The following is a 9,828-nucleotide window of genomic DNA, read 5'->3' on the forward strand; positions in this document are numbered from 1 at the left end:
TGCCATCTTCCCTCCTTCTCCCCCATTATATATAGTCGCCACTGTAAACAGCTTGTATCTACAGACTAAACTGTGACTTAACTGTCAGGGTACAGTTGTAGTAGGAGCATCCTTCTTTCTTAATCATCCTTTTTAATTCAAGGAGAATATTCTCTAAATGTCTGAATAGTCTAGACAATGTGACATATGATTTAAGTCACCCTTACACATATAGCTTCTATACTTACCTTTGAAGAGACTGTAATCCAACATTTCTTCAATAAGTCCCACTGAAAACTGTGTTTCCTTTGAGACAAACTTTCTTGGCAAAAAGTTGAATTCAATAAATGTCTACCCAAAATGAGAGTCCCACCCCAAATCACAGGTGGAGATATTATTACACCCATTTCATAAAACTTGCAAGTCCCTATACTATGCAAATAGGCTCATAAATGAACACAGGATTCTCCTAACATTTGACAACTTTAGTGTATAAATTGGTTTCTAGAGTTCCATCTCTGCTTCTGTGCTAGTAGCTATCTCCAAACCATTATAAGGAGACATCCCTGTGTGCCGAAGTTCCCAGAACAGTTCAGTTCTCTGAGAGAAGGCAATGCCAGCAGCTGCATGCTTAGCTTGGCTCTCTCCTGTATAGTTCTTAGCATTAGAGGATGGCTTTGGCTCATTGGGGAGGAGTTCAGTGAGGGGTTTCTAGAGAACAAGCTCCATGGAAGGATGGCTCATAGACTCAATTTTTTTTTTTTTTTGTAAAGTTCATCAAATTCCTTCTTCAAACCTGTTTTCATAGTATCAGAAAGGAGAAGACTACGGAGGTGGTTAACATTTCTGTGAGCTTCAACTTCTTCATCAGTTATCCTGTCTTCAATCTCCTGAAGCTTACTTCAGGCAACTTCACACTGGTTCTCCAGTCGTCTCATCTATTTCTTCACAAATAGAATCTAATATTCCAGGTAGAGAAAGTCCACTAGTGCATGGCTTTACTCCACACTCCACACCCCTCTACATCTTGGCATGCACAAAGAATTCAGTCATTATGACCAGCACAGAGCTCTGCTTCAATTATCTTTTTTTCCTTTATTTTTTTTTTATTTTTTATTTTTTTTTTTAGCAGGGAATCCTCCTCCTCCTGCTCCTCTAGCTTGTGTTTCTTTTTTTTTTTAAATTTATTTATTATTATTATACTTTAAGTTGTAGGGTAGATGTGCATAACGTGCAGGTTTGTTACATATGTATACTTGTGCCATGTTGGTGTGCTGCACCCATCAACTCGTCATTTACATCAGGTATAACTCCCAATGCAATCCCTCCCCCCTCCCCCCTCCCCATGATAGGTCCCGGTGTGTGATGTTCCCCTTCCTGAGTCCAAGTGATCTCATTGTTCAGTTCCCACCTATGAGTGAGAACATGCGGTGTTTGGTTTTCTGTTCTTGTGATAGTTTGCTAAGAATGATGGTTTCCAGCTGCATCCATGTCCCTACAAAGGACACAAACTCATCCTTTTTTATGGCTGCATAGTATTCCATGGTGTATATGTGCCACATTTTCTTAATCCAATCTGTCACTGATGGACATTTGGGTTGATTCCAAGTCTTTGCTATTGTGAATAGTGCTGCAATAAACATACGTGTGCATGTGTCTTTATAGCAGCATAATTTATAATCCTTTGGGTATATCCCCAGTAATGGGATGGCTGGGTCATATGGTACACCTAGTGCTAGATCCTTGAGGAATCGCCATACTGTTTTCCATAATGGTTGAACTAGTTTACAATCCCACCAACAGTGTAAAAGCGTTCCTATTTCTCCACATCCTCTCCAGCACCTGTTGTTTCCTGACTTTTGAATGATTGCCATTCTAACTGGTGTGAGATGGTATCTCATTGTGCTTTTGATTTGCATTTCTCTGATGGCCAGTGATGATGAGCATTTTTTCATGTGTCTGTTGGCTGTATGAATGTCTTCTTTAAATGTTAGACCTAATACCATAAAAATCCTAGAGGAAAACCTAGGTAGTACCATTCAGGACATAGGCATGGGCAAAGACTTCATGTCTAAAACACCAAAAGCAACGGCAGCAAAAGCCAAAATTGACAAATGGGATCTAATTAAACTAAAGAGCTTCTGCACAGCAAAAGAAACTACCATCAGAGTGAACAGGCAACCTACAGAATGGGAGAAAATTTTTGAAATCTACTCACCTGACAAAGGGCTAATATCCAGAACCTACAAAGAACTCAAACAAATTTACAAGAAAAAAACAAACAAGCCCATCAAAAAGTGGGTAAAGGATATGCTTGTGTTTCTTTTTACAATGAATGGGAAAATGTCGTGCACCGTTCTCCCGCTGTGGTTGCTTGGGACTGCTCATGGTCCTAGCCATGGTGCCAGCTGGGCGCTGTCTGCCCCCAGGTGGAAAAACCTGCTAGGCAAGGCAAGCGGCCGCTGGAGGAAGTCCAAACTGCAGCTCAGGGGGAGGCCGCTGAAAGGCTAGAGGAGCACAGCCATGGCCATGAGAAGGTAGCTGCAGCCACAGCGACTGCTGAGAGGCGCCCAGCTCTGAGCCTGCTCTGGACCCAATGTCACGCCTTCAAGCGCTAGTCCTGCCTCTTATCCGCCATCTTAATCTGAGCTCTCACATGAATTTTAAAATAGTTTTTCCTAGTTTTGTGAAGAATATCGTTGGTAGTTTGATAGTAATAGCATTGAATCCTGAAACTGCTTTTGGCAATTTGACCATTCTAATGATAATCATTTTTCCTCTCCATGAGCATGAAATGTTTTTCCATTTGTTTGTGTCATCTCTCTTTTTTTTAAGCAGTGTTTTGCATTCTCTTTGTAGAGATCTTTCACTTTTCTGGTTAGTCATGTTCCTAGTTATTTCATATTTTTTTTTTGTAGCTGTTGTGACTGGGGTTGCATTCTTGATTTACCTCTGAGCTTTACCGTTGTTGGAGTGTAAGGAATTCTAGTGATTTTTTTTGTGGGGATGGAGTCCCTCTCTGTTGCCCATGCTGGAGTGCAGTGGCATGATTACCGTCCACTGTAAACTCCACGTGACGGCTTCAAGTGATTCTCCTGTCTCATTCTCCCACGTAGATGATCCTACAGGCATGCACCACTACACCTGGCTAATTTTTATATTTTTAGTAGAGGCAGCATTTTGTCATGTTGGCCAGGGCAGGCTGGTCTCGAACTCCTGGCCTCAAGTGATCCACCTGCCTCAGCCTCCCAGTTTGCTGGGATTACAGGTGTGAGCCACCACATCTGGCCTGTGATTTTTTGTACATTGATTTTTTATCCTGAGACTTTGCTTAAGTTGTTTATCAGCTTTAGGAGCTTTTGGGTTGAGACCACAAGGTTTTCTAGATGTAGGATTATGTCATCTGGACACAGGAGTAGGTTGACTTCCTGTCTCCCTATTTGGATTTTTTTTTTTTAATTTCTCTTACCTAATTGCTCTGCTGAGAAATTCCAATACTATGTTGAATAGAATTGATGAGAGAGGGCACCTTTGTTTTGCACCAGTTTTCAAGGAGAATGCTTTCAGCTTTGTCCCATTCTTTATGATGTTGGCTCTGGGTCTGTCATACATGGCTCTCATTGTTTTGAGGCATGTTTCTTCAATACCTAATTTATTGAGAATTTTAAGCCTGAAGCGGTGTTTAGTTTTATTAAAAAGCTTTTCTACAGCTATTGAGATAATAATTTGTTTTTTGTTTTTTGTTTTGTTTATATAAAGAATCACATTTTTAAAAATTATACTTTAAGTTCTAGGGTACATATGCACAATGTGAAGGTTTCTTACATATGCCTTGTTGGTGCACTGCACCCATTAACTCGTCATTGACATTAGGTATATCTCCTAATGCTATCCCTCCCCTCTTCCCCCACCCCACAACAGGCCCCGGTGTGTGATGTTCCTCTTCCTGTGTCCAAGTGTTCTCATTGTTTAGTTCCCACCTATGAGTGAGAACATGCAGTGTTTGGTCTTTTCTCCTTGCGATAGTTTGGTGAGAATGATGGTTTCCAGCTTCATCCATGTTCATACAAAGGACATGAACTCATCCTTTTTCTTTTTCTTTCTTTTTTTTTTTTTTTTTTAGAAACTGACAAAAAGTATATTGACAATAAAGGCATAAAGATAATTCTCATGCTTTCCTGAAGTAAAAATACTTTAAACTATTAGACAATATATGCAAGAAACGAAGCCATTGTTTAAAGGAATCTTTTTAACCTAAATTATATCATAGGTTTTGTAAGAATTTTATTTATATTGTAGTAAGTACATTGCATACATTTCTTAAATTTGTATTATACTAGATGTGACATTTCTGTTTTGTTGAATACACATTGGATTGTGATTTTCATGTAATGCAACATGTTCAATATTCTTCAGCAAAATACCATATCAGTTATAAATTAAATAACCAGTAACAACCGGATTTAATTACAAAAATGCATTTGAAAAATGCTGAGTGTTTTGTCTTTTTTATTATATTACTTTAAGTTCTAGGGTACATGTGCACAACGTGCAGGTTTTTATGGCTGCGTATTATTCCATGGTGTATATGTGCCACATTTTCTTAATGCTGTCTATCATTGATGGACATTTGGGTTGGTTCCAAGTCTTTGCTATTGTGAATAGTGCCACAGTAAACATATGTGTGAATGTGTCTTTATAGCAGCATGATTTATAATCATTTGGGTATATACCCAGTAATGGGATGGCTGGGTCAAATGGTATTTCTAGTTCTAGATCCTGGAGGAATCGCCACACTGTTTTCCACAATAGTTGAACTAGTTTACAGTCCCGCCAACAGTGTAAAAGTGTTCCTATTTCTCCACATCCTCTCCAGCACCTGGTGTTTCCTGACTTTTTAATGATCGCCATTCTAACTGGTGTGAGATGGTATCTCATTGTGGTTTTGGTTTGCATTTCTCTGATGGCCAGTGATGATGAGCATTTTTTCATGTGTCTGTTGGCTGCATAAATGTCTTCTTTTGAGAAGTGTCTGTTCATATCCTTCGCCCGCTTTTTGATGGAGTTGTTTGTTTTTTTTCTTGTAAATTTGTTTGAGTTCTTTGTAGATTCTGGATATTAGCCCTTTGTCAGATGAGTAGATTGCCAAAATTGCCTCCCATTCTGTAGGTTGCCTGTTCACTCTGATGGTAGTTTCTTTTGCTGTGCAGAAGCTCTTTAGTTTAATTAGATCCCATTTGTCAATTTTGGCTTTTGTTGCCATTGCTTTTGCTGTTTTAGACATGAAGTCCTTGCCCATTCATATGTCCTGAATGGTATTGCCTAGGTTTTCTTCTAGGGTTTTTATGGTTTTAGGTCTAACATTTAAGTCTTTAATCCATCCTGAATTAATGTTTGTATAAGGTGTAAGGAAGGGATCCAGTTCTACCTTTCTACATATGGCTAGCCAGTTTTCCCAGCACCATTTATTAAATCGGGAATCCTTTCCCCATTTCTTGTTTTTGTCAGGTTTGTCAAAGATCAGATGGTTGTAGATGTGTGGTGTTATTTCTGAGGGCTCTGTTCTGTTCCATTGGTCTATATCTCTATTTTGGTACCAGTACTATGCTGTTTTGAATACTGGATCCTTGTAGTATAGTTTGAAGTCAGGTAGCGTGATGCCTCCAGCTTTGTTCTTTTGGCTTAGTATTGTCTTGGCAATGCGCGGTCTTTTTTGGTTCCATATGAACTTTAAAGTTGTTTCTTCTAATTCTGTGAAGAAAGTCATTGGTAGCTTGATGGGAATGTCGTTGAATCTATAAATTACCTTCGGCAGTATGGCCATTTTCACAGTGTTGATGAATCACATTTTTTGATTTGTGTATGTTGAACCAACTTTGAACTCTATGAATAAAATGTCACTTGATCTTGGTGGATAGGTTTTTAAATATGCTGCCGGCTTCAATTTGTCAGTATTTTGTTGAGGATACTTGCATCAATTTTCATCAAGGATATTGACTTGGGGTGGTTTTTTTATTGTTGTTTCCTTGCTAGGTTTTGATGTCAGGATCATGAAATGATTTAGGGAGAAGTCTTTTCTTTGTTGTTTTGGTTTTTTGCTTTTGTTTTCGTTTCTGTTTTCTTTTTTTGAATAGTTTCAGCCGGAATGATACCAGCTCGTCTTTGTATATCTGTTAGTATTTAGTTGTGAATCCATCTGGTCTTGTGCCTTTTTAAATTGGTATGCTATTTATTAGTGATTCACTTTTGGTGCTCATTATTGGTCTGTTCAGAGGTTGAATTCTTTCCTGGTTTCATCTTGGGAGGGTGTATGTGTCCAGGAATTCATGTGTCTTTTTCTATATCTTTTTATTTGTATGCCTTGTGGGTTATTATACTGTCTAGTGTTTATTTATATTTTTGTGGGGTTTGTGGTAATATCCATTTCATAATTTTTGATTGTGTTTATTTAGATCTTCTCTCTATTTCTTTATTCTAGCTAGCTATGCACTTATTTTATTATTTTATGTTGAAAAGCCAACTCCTTGGGTTAATCTTTTAATGCTTTTTCATGTCTATCTTCTTCAGTTCTGATTTTTGGTTATTTCTTGTGTTCTGCTACCTTTGGGGTTGGCTTTTTCTTGGTTCTCTAGTTCTTCCAGTTGTGATGTTAAGTTGTTAAATTGAGATCTTTCTAACTTTTCAATAGGGGCATTTAGTGCTATAAATTTTCCTTTTAACAGTGCCTTAGCTGTGTTCTAGAGATTCTGGGATGTTGTATCTTTCTTCTCATTAGTCCAAAGAAACGTTTTGATTTCTATTTTAATTTCATTAGTTATCCAAAAGTCATTCAGGAGCAGTTTATTCCATTTTCATGTAATTGTATGGTTTTGAGTGATTTTTTTTAGTCCTGGTTTTTTATTTGTTTGTGCCGTGGCCTGAGAGATTGGTTGTTATTATTTCTGTTCTTTTGCATTTGTTTAGGACTTTTAAAATTATGATTATGTGATTGATTTTAGATTATTTGTTATATGGACATAGAAGAATGAATTTATTAATGTTTTTGAGGGGAGAGTTTCATTGCTATCTATCAGGTCCAGCTAAGCTAGTGCTGAATTTAGGTCCTGAATGTCTTTGTTAATTTTCTGCCTTGATGATCTTTCTAATAAGCTGAGCGGGGTGTTGAAGTCTCCCACTCTTACTGTGTGTGAGTCTACATCTCTTTGAAGGTCTCTAAGATCTTGCTTTATGGTTCAGAGTACTCCTATGCTTGGTGCATATATATTTATAATAGGTCTTCTTGTTTCATTGAACCCTTTACCATCACATGATGCTCTTCTTTGTCCTTTTTGTTATTTGTTGGTTTAAAGTCTGTTTTGCCTGAAATTAGGGTTGCATTTCATGCTTTCTTTTGTTTTCCATTTCCTTGGTAGATTTTTCTGCAAAGTCTATGTGTGTGATTTCATTTGAGATAGCTTTCTTTTTTTTTTTAATTTATTTTATTTTTTATTATTATGATACTTTAAGTTCTAGGGTACATGTGCATAACGTGCAGGTTTGTTACCTATATATACTTGTGCCATATTGCTGTGCTGCACCCATCAACTCGTCAGCACCCATCAACTCGTCATTTACATCAGGTGTAACTCCCAATGCAATCCCTCTCCCCTCTCCCCTCCTCCCTCCCCCCTCCCCATGATAGGCCCCGGTGTGTGATGTTCCCCTTCCCAAGTCCAAGTGATCTCATTGTTCAGTTCCCACCTATGAGTGAGAACATGCGGTGTTTGGTTTTCTGTTCTTGTGATAGTTTGCTAAGAATGATGGTTTCCAGCTGCATCCATGTCCCTACAAAGGACACAAACTCATCCTTTTTTATGGCTGCATAGTATTCCATGGTGTATACGTGCCACATTTTCTTAATCCAGTCTGTCACTGATGGACATTTGGGTTGATTCCAAGTCTTTGCTATTGTGAATAGTGCCACAATAAACATACGTGTGCATGTGTCTTTATAGCAGCATGATTTATAATCCTTTGGGTATATCCCCAGTAATGGGATGGCTGGGTCATATGGTACTTCTAGTTCTAGATCCTTGAGGAATCGCCATACTGTTTTCCATAATGGTTTAACTAGTTTACAATCCCACCAACAGTGTAAAAGTGTTCCTATTTCTCCACATCCTCTCCAGCACCTGTTGTTCCTGACTTTTGAATGATCGCCATTCTAACTGGTGTGAGATGGTATCTCATTGTGGTTTTGATTTGCATTTCTCTTATGGCCAGTGATGATGAGCGTTTTTTCATGTGTCTGTTGGCTGTATGAATGACTTCTTTTGAGAAATGTCTGTTCATATCCTTTGCCCACTTTTTGATGGGGTTGTTTGTTTTTTTCTTGTAAATTTGTTTGAGTTCTTTGTAGGTTCTGGATATTAGCCCTTTGTCAGATGAGTAGATTGCAAAAATTTTCTCCCATTCTGTAGGTTGCCTGTTCACTCTGATGGTAGTTTCTTTTGCTGTGCAGAAGCTCTTTAGTTTAATTAGATCCCATTTGTCAATTTTGGCTTTTGCTGCCATTGCTTTTGGTGTTTTAGACATGAAGTCTTTGCCCATGCCTATGTCCTGAATGGTACTACCTAGGTTTTCCTCTAGGGTTTTCATGGTATTATGTCTAACATTTAAGTCTCTAATCCATCTTGAATTAATTTTCGTATAAGGAGTAAGGAAAGGATCCAGTTTCAGCTTTCTACTTATGGCTAGCCAATTTTCCCAGCACCATTTATTAATCAGGGAATCCTTTCCCCATTTCTTGTTTTTGTCAGGTTTGTCAAAGATCAGATGGCTGTAGATGTGTGGTATTATTTCTGAGTACTCTGTTCTGTTCCATTGGTCTATATCTCTGTTTTGGTACCAGTACCATGCTGTTTTGGTTACTGTAGCCTTGTAGTATAGTTTGAAGTCAGATAGCGTGATGCCTCCAGCTTTGTTCTTTTGACTTAGGATTGTCTTGGAGATGCGGGCTCTTTTTTCGTTCCATATGAACTTTAAAGCAGTTTTTTCCAATTCTGTGAAGAAACTCATTGGTAGCTTGATGGGGATGGCATTGATTCTATAAATAACCTTGGGCAGTATGGCCATTTTCACGATATTGATTCTTCCTATCAATGAGCATGGTATGTTCTTCCATTTGTTTGTGTCCTCTTTGATTTCACTGAGCAGTGGTTTGTAGTTCTCCTTGAAGAGGTCCTTGACATCCCTTGTAAGTTGGATTCCTAGGTATTTTATTCTCTTTGAGGCTGGTTCAACATTCGCAAATCAATAAACATAATCCAGCATATAAACTGAACCAAAGACGAGAACCACATGATTATCTCAATAGATGCAGAAAAGGCTTTTGACAAAATTCAACAGCCCTTCATGCTAAAAACGCTCAATAAATTCGGTATTGATGGAACATACCTCAAAATAATAAGAGCTATTTATGACAAACCCATAGCCAATATCATACTGAATGGGCAAAAACTGGAAAAATTCCCTTTCAAACCTGGCACAAGACAGGGATGCCCTCTCTCACCACTCCTATTCAACATAGTGTTGGAAGTTCTGGCTAGGGCAATCAGGCAAGAGAAGGAAATCAAGGGTATTTAGTTAGGAAAAGAAGAAGTCAAATTGTCCCTCTTTGCAGATGACATGATTGTATATTTAGAAAATCCCATTATCTCAGCCCAAAATCTCCTTAAGCTGATAAGCAACTTCAGCAAAGTCTCAGGATACAAAATTAATGTGCAAAAATCACAAGCATTCGTATACACCAGTAACAGTCAAACAGAGAGCCAAATCATGAATGAACTTCCATTCACAATTGCTTCAAAG

At 38.2% G+C, this 9,828-nt stretch overlaps 1 pseudogene; it reads right to left on the minus strand.

Annotated features, from left to right (window-relative positions):
- Positions 1-483: 483 nt before the first annotated feature.
- Positions 484-2,622, minus strand: LOC126946571 (coiled-coil domain-containing protein 117-like; annotated as a pseudogene).
- Between the last annotated feature and the right edge of the window lie 7,206 nt (positions 2,623-9,828).

The sequence above is a fragment of the Macaca thibetana genome, chromosome X (assembly GCF_024542745.1).
Source record: "Macaca thibetana thibetana isolate TM-01 chromosome X, ASM2454274v1, whole genome shotgun sequence".
Classification (NCBI taxonomy): domain Eukaryota; kingdom Metazoa; phylum Chordata; class Mammalia; order Primates; family Cercopithecidae; genus Macaca; species Macaca thibetana.